We start from the raw sequence: 13,450 nt of genomic DNA, 5'->3' as shown, positions 1-13,450 counted from the left end.
CCAAACTCAAACTGATACACGTGTTGTGAAGCCTGAAAAGATGGATCACTCCACACAAACAGAGAGCATTGAGGAGGAAGAGAAATCTCCCTCCCACCAGACTTTAGGAAAGGATCAGCCTCCTCAGGGAACTGATCTTACCCCTGATGAAGGAACTGCCCCAGAGGTAGTCAGGCCTAGCCTGACAGAGCCTCTGATGTCAGTGGACCCTTCTCAGGTGGGACCCAGTCTGGAGCAGGTATCCTGCCCCTCTCTACCTTGCCTTACTCAGCCCAGGGCTGCAGAGGACAAGAAGGACAGTGAGCCCCAAAGGGCCCCCTGTCAAATAAAGCACCCCCGTCAACAGATTAGTGGCACCGAAACTAGTAGCCCTAGTGAGGTGAAAACTTTAAAAACTCCTGAGGGAGCCCCCTTAAAAGTAGTTAGGGACCTCCCACAGATGGATTCTGTTGGGCACAGCCAAACCTGGCACCCCAAGGGCCCAAACCTGAACTGTCCCTCCAGTAAACCAACAAGAGGGACCCAGCCTCCAGCTTTAGGTAGCCAGAGGTTGACCCTGAGAGCACAGTGCAACTCAGTCAAAGAAAGAAAGGCACACATGGTGGAGAGTGATTGGAGGAAGCTGAGTCCTACAGAGGAATCTCACTTCAGTACTCCATCCCAACACCAGCCTTTAACTTTGCAAAGACACACCACAGGTAGAGATTCCCTATGGTGGAGACCCTCAGATACCCTTAGGGTGAGGGATTGCTTAGTGGACCATGAGACAGGGGGTAACCAAGTCAGAGCTGGTACTTCCTTATATGGCCACTTAGGCAATATAGGCTTACCTGGTCAAGGATAGCCTTATCTCCTTTCGTTTGGGGGGGGGTTATGTAGGAAGGTGGATATCTGACTATGGTTACCCCCAAACTTTTTGCCTGGTGTCTAGCTGATTTTTGACTTTAGTTGGCCTGGGACCCTGCTATTCAGGGCCCCAGGCTAATTGCTCTCTCCTTAAAATGGACTCCATGTACCTTAGGTACATACACAATTGGAATTGGTTCACCTTATTGGCCCCTGTAACAGTGTACCCAGGTACCCAGGGCATAGGTGCTTCCAAGGCCTATCAGGGGCTGCAGCATGTATTATGCCACCCCTGGCCTGGCCTCCATATTTCACACAACTGGCTGATCACTCAGCTGGGGTAAGTCGGTGTAACCACCCCTTACTTAGGTGTAGTATGCCTATACCTAACCTAAAATGGACACATATGTTCCTATCAGTCACTCCTATGGAAGGCCTCATCAATCCTGGAGGCAGAGTGCTTGGAAATATGTGAGATAGTGCTCTGGCATGAGCTGAGCCTGTCTGCAGCTTTCGGAACCATGTCCTTTAGCTGTTTCATGATACTGCCATACCATATACTCTTAAGTGCATTATGACCTCGCGGTTAAATGCTATCTTGGGTTTGGCTTTATCAAAACATGTCGAGTAAGGTGTCATACGAATTGGAATACTACCCCCTCGCCAGTTCTGGTGACGGGGGTAGCATTCCACCCTTCTAGAAGGACACGACATGTACCTAACCTGAACCCCGGTTAAAGTTAAACAGAGCCTCAGCATCACAAGATGGATGCTGCCACCGCAGACACAAGTCTGACCTCCTGCTGCTGGGAGTCCTTCCAGCGAGGGCAGCTTGGACAAAGGGTTTCCTGCCTTGGGAGGTGCTAGCACCACCCCAGACAGGATTTTGTGTATTGGGTAGGACAGGGCTGAATAGAATCAGACATGCCTGGGGCACACAAGGTGACCCTGTGCATAGGCCAGTTCAAACCGGTGCTGGGGCCTTCCAGCCACAGTCCTGGCGCGAAACTGGACAAAGGAAAGGGGGTGTAACCACTCCCCTTCCTGGTCCCACCCAGAGGAGGGACCTAGTAGGTGATCCGGCCCCCCAGATTCGAATAAGAGTGGGAGCTGTGTCCTGAGACTTCAGATCATCCTGAATCAACTTGAAATACAGAAGAAGACTGGACTTCGACATTCTGCTGCTCAGAAGACGGAAGAGAATCTCCCTTGTGGCCAAGGAGTGACCACCCTGTGAACACAGGCACCAACCAGCAACTCGACGTCTGCTTTGCCGCCGCCTCCCGCCGGAGCCCGAGCCCAGAGCCTGACAATACCCAGACTCCCAGACTTCTCACAGCCCGATCCACAGTCCCTGCAAAGAAGGGACCCGTGGAGGCATCGAGAGACGTGGGACCGGACCTCTTGGAAGACCCCCGAAACGCTGACTGCGCAGCATCAGAGGCACCCTCGACGCTGTGCTTTGGGGTTTGAGAAGCCTCAACCTCGAGAAGCCCTTGCACCAAAGATCAGCCCCCCAGCATCTCCACGATCTGTGTGGGGCCCTTTTGCACCGTGCCACTCGATGCGCCATCCCGGCCACTTGCCACGTAGCTAGCGGCCATCTTGGTGACGAAAACGACGAACTACACCGCTGGTCTGGTTGCTCCCGACTGGCCCTTGCTTCCCTGAAAAGGAGCAGCCGCTCTGACCTTGCTGGTCCGAGTGAGAAGCTTGAATCACTTCCTGCGTGGCTTGCTTTAGCCAAGGCCTGTTTGCTCCAATCAAGTTGCCGACACCGCCATCAGCGAGAGCCTACGTGGGACAGGTCGTGACCGACTCCTGGACGTCCTTGACCTCTTCGTGTCCACGTGGCTGCAGAGACAATCTTCATGACATCACCTGTTAGCACCCGACATCGCCTGATTCCATCCTGGTTCCACGGTAGTCACTGGCTAGTGACTTTGAACATTGTCCCCTCTGCTTTCAGGTCTTCACCTCTTCAGATCCACCCTTGGATCCACCGGAACTCTTCACATCGAGCCGCCTGCAGCATCTCCAGCTCCAAGCACCATCGACCTGCGTGACGAAACCCGACACTACTTCGACCCTATGCACCCGCTTCCTGTGGGTGAGGTAACTCAGCTCCGCCGGTGTTCCCACACTGGTACACACCTCTAGTGTCTGTGTCTAAAGTTTCATCCTTCTAGGTCACTCGGAAGGTTCCTTAATAACTAACTTTGTAACTTTTACGCACCATTGACATTGCATTGGTATTGCGTGCGCTTTCCGCACTGCACCCGAGTCCCGCGGGCCTTTCCCGACTTCTTCACTGCTAGTCCCGATCAGCTCCAGCGATTCCCCAGGCCCTAGGCCTCTTCACTTTCCCCATAGTGGTTCTTATACCACTATTTTTGTATATGGTTTAGGTGGCCCCTAGGGCTCATCCATATTCGTGCAACTTTTGTGTATTTAAACTGTGTTTTGTTTTAACGCATTTGCTTCTGTGCTCATAAAGAGTATAGGGGATATCTGTAGAAATAAATCTATATATATTTTCAATATATATCTGTGTGGTGTCCTTTCATTTGATATTCAAGGGGATTGTGTATGGTAAAACAGCTTGCTTCACATGCCTTTACAGAGTTTAGCCTAAGACTGCTTAGTCCATGCTACCCCTAGGATAGCTTGTCTATAAGGTTGACTTTACAACCCGCACCATAAGGGTTGCTTGGCATGGTACAAGGTGATCACTAGAACTAGTGAGCATCATATACCAGGCCAACTTCTCACAGGAGCAGTGAAAGGATAGGAGCAATGAACGGGACAGGAGCAGTGAAAGGACAGGAGCAGTGAACGGGGCAGAAGCGGTGAACGGGGCAGGAGCGGTGAACGGGCAGGAGCGGTGAACGTCCAGGAGCGGTGAATGGGGCGGGGAGGTGAACGGGGCGGGGGTGGTGAACGGGGTGGGAGCAGTGAATGGGGCAGGAGCGGTGAGCTGGGCAGGAGTGGTGAACGGGACAGGAGCGGTGAACAGGGCAGGAGCAGTGAAACGGGCAGGAGCAGTGAACGGGGCAGGAGAAGCGATGGGGAAGGAGAAGCGACGGGGCAGGAGGAGTGACGGGCAGGAGAGGTGACAGGGCAGGAGAGGTGGCAGGAGAGGTGATGGGGCAGGAGAGGCGACAGGGCAGGAGAAGTGATGGGCAGGAGTGGTGACTGGGCAGGAGAGGTGACGGGGCAGAAGCAGTTATTAGGCGTGAGCAGGAGAGGTGACGTGGCAGAAGCAGTGATTAGGCGTGGGCAAGAGCAGTGACCGGGCAGGAGCGGTAAACAGGGCAGGAGGGGTGAACAGGGCAGGAGTGGTGAACAGGGCAGGAGCAGTGAACAGGGCAGGAGAAGTGAACAGGCAGAAGAAGTGAAGGGGTAGGAGAAGTGATGGGCAGGAGAAGTGACGGGGCAGGATCGTTGATTGTGCATGAGCAGGAGTACTGACTGGACAGGAGCAGTGAAAGGGCAGGAGCAGTGAAAGGGCAGGAGCAGTGACGGGGCAGAAGAAGTGACGGGGTAGGAGTAGTGACCGGGCAGGAGTGGTGACCGGGCAGGAGTGGTGACCGGGCAGGAGTAATGACGGGGCAGGTGTAGTGATGGGGCAGGAGTAGTGACGGGGCAGGAGTAGTGACAGGGCAGGAGAAGTGACGGGGCAGGAGAAGTGATGGGGTAGGAGAGGTAACGGGTTAGGAGAGGTGACGGGTCAGGAGAGGTGACGGGGCAGGAGTGGTGATTAGGGAGGAGCAATAACCGGGCAGGAGCAGTGAAAGGACAGGAGCAGTGAACGGGGCAGGAGCAGTGAATGGGTCAGGAGCAGTGAAAGAACAGGAGCAGTGAACGGGGCAGGAGCAGTGAAAGGACGGGAGCAGTGAACAGGGCAGGAGCGGTGAACGGGCAGGAGCGGTAAACGGGCGGGGGCAGTGAATGGGGCATGAGTGGTGAACGGGGCAGGAGCGGTGAACGTGGCAGGAGTGGTGAGCCATGCAGGAGCAGTGAACAGGGCAGGAGCAGTCAACGGGGCAGGAGCAATGAACAGGGCAGGAGAAGCGACGGGGCAGGAGAAGCGACGGGGCAGGAGGAGTGACGGGGCAGGAGCAGTGATAGGGCAGGAGAGGCGACAGGGCAGGAGAGGTGGCAGGAGAGGCGACAGGGCAGGAGAAGTGACGGGCAGGAGTGGTGATGGGACAGAAGCAGTGATTAGGCATGAGCAGGAGAGGTGATGGGGCAGAAGCAGTGATTAGGCGCGAGCAGGAGAGATGACGGGGCAGGAGCAGTGATGGGGCAGGAGAGGCAACAGGAAAGGAGAGGTGAGTGGGCAGGAGTGGTGACTGAGCAGGAGTGGTGACCGGGCGGGAGTGGTGACCGGGCAGGAGTAATGACGGGGCAGGAGTAGTGACGGGGCAGGAGTAATGACAGGGCAGGAGAAGTGATGGGTAGGAGAGGTGACGGGTTAGGAGAGGTGATGGGTCAGGAGAGGTGATTAGGCAGGAGCAATAACCGGGCAGGAGCAGTGAAAGGACAGGAGCAGTGAACGGGGCAGGATCAGTGAATGGGTCAGGAGCAGTGAAAATGCAGGAGCAGTGAATGGGGCAGTAGGAGTGAAATGACGGGAGCAGTGAACAGGGCAGGAGCAGTGAACGGGGCAGGAGCGGTGAACGGGCTGGAGCGGTGAACGGGGCGGAGCAGTGAACGGGGCGGGGGCGGTGAACGGGGCGGGAGCGGTGAACGGGGCATGAGCGGTGAGCTGGGCAGGAGTGGTGAACGGGGCAGGAGCAGTGAACAGGGCAGGAGCGGTGAACAGGGCAGGAGCAGTGAACGGGGCAGGAGAAGCGACGGGGCAGGAGAGGCAGCAGGAGAGGCGACAAGCCGGGAGTCTGTTTGTTCGTTTAAAAGATTGTGTCACTACTTACTTGTGTATTTTAAACCCACTCCTCTCCTGGCACCAGAGAATACTGTTGGAAAACTTTATGCACAGCGGACTTTAGCGCTGGCTGGAGAAATTAAACTTCACTAACTATTCTCGCCGCCATTGACAGTGAGACGCGAGGCCACGCCCACTCGAGGCCCGCCCCCCGCCCCGCTCGGCTTAAAAGCGCTGAATACAAGCGTCTACAGCCAGAACCTGTTCCTCCTGAGGCGAAAAGCCGGGAGTCTGTTTGTTCGTTTTAAAGATTGTGTCACTACTTACTTGTGTTTTTTAAACCCACTCCTCTCCTGGCACCAGAGAATACTGTTGGAAAACTTTATGCACAGCGGACTTTAGCGCTGGCTGGAGAAATTAAACTTCACTAACTATTCTCGCCGCCATTGACAGCGAGACGCGAGGCCATGCCCACTCGAGGCCACGCCCCCCGCCCCGCTCGGCATAAAAGCGCTGAATACAAGCGTCTACAGCCAGAACCTGTTCCTCCTGAGGCGAAAAGCCGGGAGTCTGTTTGTTCGTTTTAAAGATTGTGTCACTACTTACTTGTGTATTTTAAACCCACTCCTCTCCTGGCGCCAGAGAATACTGTTGGAAAACTTTATGCACAGCGGACTTTAGCGCTGGCTGGAGAAATTAAACTTCACTAACTATTCTCGCCGCCATTGACAGTGAGACGCGAGGCCACGCCCACTCGAGGCCACGCCCCCCGCCGTCCTCCCTCCCTTGATAGTATGTGCTTACACCGTACGCGCAGCGGGCGCGCCGTCTGCGCGCCGAAGGCGCGCCTAAGGCAAGCCCGTCTGGGCCCGTCCGGGCCCGGACGGCCCTAGGCCCGGTCACTATGCCCATTTCTTCGAGGCATGACCTTTCCTACACTCGAGACAGTCTTCTGGCCCTTAAGCCACCTAAACACCCTGTCTGTAACTACATCTATACGGGAGACAACCTTTTTACCAGCTGTAACCTCTGCAACACGCCCCGTGCGAGAACAGAACTCCGGGGCCTACATCTAGGCCTACTTAACTGCAGGTCGCTTATTAAACATGCCCACGAGTTAAATATACTTATTGTACAACACGCCTTTGACATTCTGTTTCTCACAGAAACTTGGCTTACCCCTAACAATGGCCCTGAGATTGTTAACACCCTACCTCCCGGCTACCAAATCTGCTCATTAAATAGACCGAGTGGCAGAGGAGGTGGCTTAGCTATAATACACAAAGATTACCTCACTTGCAGAACTGCTGATGGAAACATTAAAAACTGCGAAAGCTGCCACTTCTCCATACAAATCTTGCCTGAAACGTCTATGTCAGGACTTCTTGTATACCGCCCTCCAGGCCCACTTGACGAGTTCCCCAGCAGACTCATGGAGCATGTCACCCTTAAGGCCACGACTTCCTCTAATTTCCTCCTACTGGGAGACCTCAATCTCCATTTCTTGGACCCAACCGACGCCCCCGCAGCCGAACTGCGGCTGGACCTCTCGTCTATTGGCCTCTGCCTAATGAACCCACAGCCCACCCACGACAAAGGCCAGTTACTGGACCCGATCTTCACAAACATTAACGACCTTAAAACCCGCGCGCACCTCCCTCTTCCTTGGACAGATCATTTCCTGATCCCCTTCGAATGGCACCTTGACATCTCTCCTCCCCAACAGCCTAGAATCAGAACCCTCATCAGGCGTTGGCACAAACTTGTCCCAGAAGAATGGGCAGCCAAACTTAGGGAATCTACCCCTCCCCTCACTCACAACCCCACAACTGCGGACACTGAATTCAATGCGTGGCTCACCCAATCACTGGACTGCCTCATTCCCCGATCCAGCACCTTCAAACAACCCAAGAGAGTTAACCCCTCCCCTTGGTACACTCCTGAACTTAACATCCTGCGGAAGGAATGCAAGAGGACCGAACGCGCATGGAGGAAAGATAAGTCAGCAAAGAAGAAAGATACGTTTAGGTCTTCCTTAAAGACCTACAAGCTCGCGCTCCAGAAAACCCAGAGCTCGTTCTGCGACGAAAGAATCAAAAACGCTTCCTGCTCCGCGCAGGAAACTTTCACCATTTTGAAAGAACTTCTTCACGCCCCTGATCCCCCTACGAAGCCCCTGGACCCCATAGCCGCGGAAAATAAATGCATCAAACTCGCAAAATTTTTTGATGAGAAAATTCAAAAAATCCTCGCCTCCCTACCTCATCCTGACACCGGTTGAGCAGGCGGTGACAGTCTCAGCCCCCCCCCCCGTCACAACCCACCGCTCAACACCCAGGCACCCTCCCTCGATACTTTCGGTCCAGTAACCACAGAGGAGGTAGCCGTGACGTTTGCCTCTGTCAAAAGTGGCTCCCCCAGCGACCCGGTTCCACTGTGCTTTCTAAAAAAAGTGGCCCCCACGGTGATCCCTCCGCTCACAACCCTTATTAACGTCTCTCTATTACAGGGAGAGTCCCTCCCAGCTGGAAAGCAGCAGTAGTCAAAGGCCTTCTGAAAAAGCCTTCATTGGACCCTCAGGACCTAGCCAGCTACAGGCCAATCTCCCTGCTTCCAGGGAATAGCAAAATCACGGAAAAATTAGTGAACACAAAGCTATCACTATTCCTAGAAACTAACAACCTGCTTAGGAACTCTCAGACAGGCTTTCGCCCTGGCCAGGGCACCGACACCGCCCTCCTGGCGGCAGTAGAGAAGGCCAGAAGCATTTTGGATACAGGAGGATCAGTGGCAGTGATCCTCCTGGACCTCAGTGCGGCCTTCGATACCGTCAACCACCAGGTGTTAATCCAGCGTCTGAGAAACATTGGATTGAAGGGCATGGCTCTGAAGTGGCTGACGTCATTCCTCAGCAACCGTTCCTTCCAAGTCTGGGAGAATGACAGCCACTCCCCTGCGGTCCCCCTCCGCTGTGGAGTACCGCAGGGTTCATCACTAAGACCAACGTTATTTAACGTTTACATGTCCCCGCTGGAGGAGGTGGTCACTCCATTCGGAGTGACGATCATCAACTACGCCGATGACACCCAGCTGGTGGTGACCCTTTCACACCCGCACCAAGAACCCTCCAATCTCCACGGCTGTCTCACTGAAATCCACGGCTGGATGAACTCCTCCGCACTAAAACTCAATGGGTCTAAAACCGAAATCCTGTTGCTCGGTCAAAAGGGGCCCTCCCTGCCGCCCAACATGTGGCCCACATGCTTGGGTGATCCCCCTGCTCCCAAAGATGAGGTTAAAAGCCTGGGTGTATGGCTTGAGAAAGATCTGACCTTTAGATTCCAGGCAAAAAAAGCGGCCGGAATATGCTTTGGACTACTCAGGGCATGCAGGAAGGTGCTTCCCCTGCTCCCCTTCACCTCCCGAAAACTGTTGATCCAGGGCCTTATTTTGTCTAGGCTGGACTACAGCAACGCAATTTATTTGGGAGCCCCGGAAGCCACATTTAACACCCTCCAGAGAATCCAGAATGTGGCTGCCCGACTTCTTACTAACACCCCGGCCAGATCATCAGCTAAGCCAGCCTTGAAGCAGCTTCACTGGCTCCCAGTCAGAGAAAGGGTGGTCTTCAAGGCCCTCTGTCTGGCACACAAACTCCTCCACAATAAAGGTCCTCCCATTCTCAAAAATGTCATAATTCCTTACAAAGCCACCAGGTCACTCCGGTCAAACCACGAGAACCTCATCACGGTCCATAAAGTGAAAAGAGCCCGAGCTGGAGGCCGCCGCTTTTCAGTAAACACAGCGAAACATTGGAACGGTCTCCCCCGGAAACTGAGAACCGAACCTAATCTCCTCCAATTTAGGAAAGCACTGAAAACTCTCCTGTTTCCCTGACCCTCCCGTCCCTCCCACCGCTAATCCCTCTTGACTACCAGGTTCTAGCGCCGGGATGCTCTCGGGTTACTGCGCGCTCTACAAAAACTTTAAATAATAATAAATAAAATAGGGCAGGAGAGGCGACAGGGCAGGAGAAGTGACGGGCAGGAGTAGTGACTGGGCAGGAGAGGTGACGGGGCAGAAGCAGTGATTAGGCGTGAGCAGGAGAGGTGACGTGGCAGAAGCAGTGGTTAGGCGTGGGCAGGAGCAGTGACCGGGCAGGAGCGGTAAACAGGGCAGGAGTGCTGAACAGGGCAGGAGCGGTGAACAGGGCAGGAGAAGTGAACAGGGCAGGAGAAGTGAACAGGGCAGGAGAAGTGAACAGGGCAGGAGAAGTGAACAGGGCAGGAGAAGTGACGGCCAGGAGAAGTGACTGGGAAGGAGAAGCGATGGGCAGGGGAATTGACTAGGCAGTAGCATTGATCATGCATGAGCAGGATTACTGACTGGACAGGAGCAGTGAAAGGGCAGGAGCAGTGACAGGGCAGGAAAAGTGACGGGGCAGGAGAAGTGACGGGGCAGGAGAAGTGACAGGTCAGGAGAAGTGACAGGGCAGGAGAAGTGACGGGGCAGGAGCAGTGACGGGGCAGGAGAGGCGACAGGGCAGGAGAGGCAGCAGGAGAGGCGACAGGGCAGGAGAGGCGACAGGGCAGGCGAAGTGACGGGCAGGAGTAGTGACTGGGCAGGAGAGGTGACGGGGGAGAAGCAGTGATTAGGCGTGAGCAGGAGAGGTGACGTGGCAGAAGCAGTGGTTAGGCGTGGGCAGGAGCAGTGACCGGGCAGGAGCGGTAAACAGGGCAGGAGTGCTGAACAGGGCAGGAGCGGTGAACAGGGCAGGAGAAGTGAACAGGGCAGGAGAAGTGAACAGGGCAGGAGAAGTGAACAGGGCAGGAGAAGTGAACAGGGCAGGAGAAGTGACGGCCAGGAGAAGTGACTGGGAAGGAGAAGCGATTGGCAGGGGAATTGACTAGGCAGTAGCATTGATCATGCATGAGCAGGAGTACTGACTGGACAGGAGCAGTGAAAGGGCAGGAGCAGTGACAGGGCAGGAAAAGTGATGGGGCAGGAGAAGTGACGGGGCAGGAGAAGTGACAGGTCAGGAGAAGTGACAGGGCAGGAGAAGTGACGGGGCAGGAGAAGTGACGGGGCAGGAGAAGTGATGGGGCAGGAGAAGTGACGGGCAGGAGAAGTGACGGGCAGGAGAAGTAATTAGGCATGAGGAGGAGTGGTGAATGGGTAGGAGCAGATAACTGGCAGGAGTAGTGTACGGGCAGGAGCAGTGACTGGGCAGGAGCAGTGAACGGGAAGGAGCAGTGACACAACAGAGCAGAGCAGATTGTTGAAAATGCAATATCGGCCCTTTATTAGCAGTGGATTCCAGAACAAGGAGTGTGAAATCCTCTGTGTAGAGGATGCTGTGGTGCAGGGAGGCACACAAACTAGTTCATTTTAACAAACTGACTACACTGAACGGGGTACCTGTGCACCCTAAACTGGAAACACAGTGATCCATGACGTTTATATCTAATAAGCATACATATCTGCAGTATTGCATTGAAAAAGGTAACTATGCTGGACTGGCCGTTCTAGGCATCAGGCGTTTCCCAGGGCGATGGGAAGGGTAGGGGTCCAGTTTAGTTTGGGGGGGCTGGTTTTGTACAAGTGCTGGAGTTTTAAAAACACTGCAAAGTTCTTTGTATATTCAGCAGGTTTCGGTCAAAAATACAAGTGCCAAGATACCTTTGGTGATCAATGTACCTGCTGGAGAGAGATGGGAGTATGTTTTGTCTAGTGGCTGCCTTACTCACCTAAGGTAGCGCAGAGGGGTAACATGCCTGCTGGAAAGAACGTGTACAATGCATATCAAAGAGCAATATTTTATGTGCATAGTTCAGTGGGTACTGCTTTGTGTTAGCTTCCTGAATGAATGGTCACATAAATACATATGGCCTGGCAGTTCAGGCTGGACTGTTCCCATTGGGCGCAGGATCAAGACTGATTTGCATATGTCTGTGTCCAAACTGGAATGGCATGGTGAGCAAAACAACTATGTATTTAGGCCCAGATCTCTGTACTGGGGTGAATGTATGACATTGTTCTGCATTCTGTCCACCAGTTGTTCTTTTTGCTATATTATGATTGAGCAGCTAGCTGGCTGACTTGAATGTGAAGGAGCCTTTGTGGGTTTCCGTGAGTCTAGGTTCTCCTGAAGAGTCCCTTTCTCTCTGAGCCCTGCTTAACACATGTATACAGGAGGAGCCCTGTATTCATGTCCTCAATGTTTGAGACAAAAAATACTCATGGATTTCTGAACAATGATAGTAAAACCATTAGGTAACATGTTGTTCCTGCTTATATTTCACATGCTTTACATAAACCTGTATTCCCTATGAGTGTTTGCTTTTTCCTGAATTAAAACTCAAATAAACATGTTTATCTATTGTTTGAATTAAATAATGTCATAAGCTGTAACTAGTCAGTGAAATGCTAAACGTACTAAAAATTGTATATTTTGCTATTTCTAGCCACACCCCTGACTCCGCACACTGATCCAATTTTTGGTTATTCCCGCCCCCTGATTCTCCACCCACAGTTCCCCAACTTTTTTTTCCCCACTTCGACCACTGCTCCTGCTAGAAGCAGGGGTATCTGCTCCCTATTCCGTAGAGCGCATATACCGGGAACAGCAGTAACTAAACTGTTTTAAAGACTCGGGTGGCTGGTACTTACTTCAAGTAGTTTGCCACCTGCTTCTTTAGCCAAGGGCTGTCCTTAGAGTTTGCTCTTCAAATGACAGACACACTGTCCTGGGCGGCCACTGCAACTGCTGGTCACCAACTCCATGCTGTGAGATTGGTAATCATAATTGAGACAGCACACGATGGCTGCCTTGGCAGGTGTATGCAGCAGGCAGCGCTTTGAGCTCCATAATTGCGGCGGCGCCTGCAAATCCAGCCTGAGCTGTGGCCCACTTCCTTTGAAAAAAAACTCCCCGCCTTTGGTAGCAGGATGTGATGCCAATGATGCCAGACGTCTAATTACACTGGGCACTACCGTGACGTCAGGCTGTAAGAACCGCGTCACAGGAAATATTCACAATGAAACATTGTTGCACATCAGTGAGCCAGCAGCCTTAAGTGCAAGATTCAAGTCTGCATGGGAACAGTGCACCCACCACCGGCGGAGTGCTGTCAGCTGCCCAAGTCGCTCCATGATATAGTTTAGGTAGCGCTTCAGTGAGGCTGCATTTCAGTGTGGTGATGTGGATGACCACACTGAAATGTGTTAGTCTAACACCTGATGCGTGATACTTGGCAGGACTGCTCATTTGCAATGTGCTAGCTTGTGATAGGAAACCAGTCAGTTGTATGACACTAGGGCATATGTACAATGAACTGGCGGAGCGCGGGTTAGCTCCAAAATTGCTAATGCTGTGCTCCATCAGTTAAAAAAACAGGGATGAGCTGTGTTTACAATGAAACAGCGCACCCCTGCGTTTCCCCTAGCGCTGGCGATAAATTAAGCTGCCTAGCGTCAACGCAGGCACCATTACACCATAGTGCAATAGTGCCTGCATTGGGGGAATGATTGTTTATGTACAGGAAGGCACACTTAAACATTCATTCATGGTGATTTGCTGCACAATGCAGCACACACAGAAACAGCAAAAACGGGGAGAAATAAAAATTTCTCCTCTTTTCGCCACGTTAAGAACAGGTATTTTTTGGTCTTAAATTTGGCACTGCCCCATATTTACTTCACCCTTGTAAATAGGGG

This window comes from Lissotriton helveticus, chromosome 8 (assembly GCF_964261635.1).
Source record: "Lissotriton helveticus chromosome 8, aLisHel1.1, whole genome shotgun sequence".
Taxonomy (NCBI): Eukaryota; Metazoa; Chordata; class Amphibia; order Caudata; family Salamandridae; genus Lissotriton; species Lissotriton helveticus.
Note: the sequence above shows the minus strand (reverse complement) of the source record.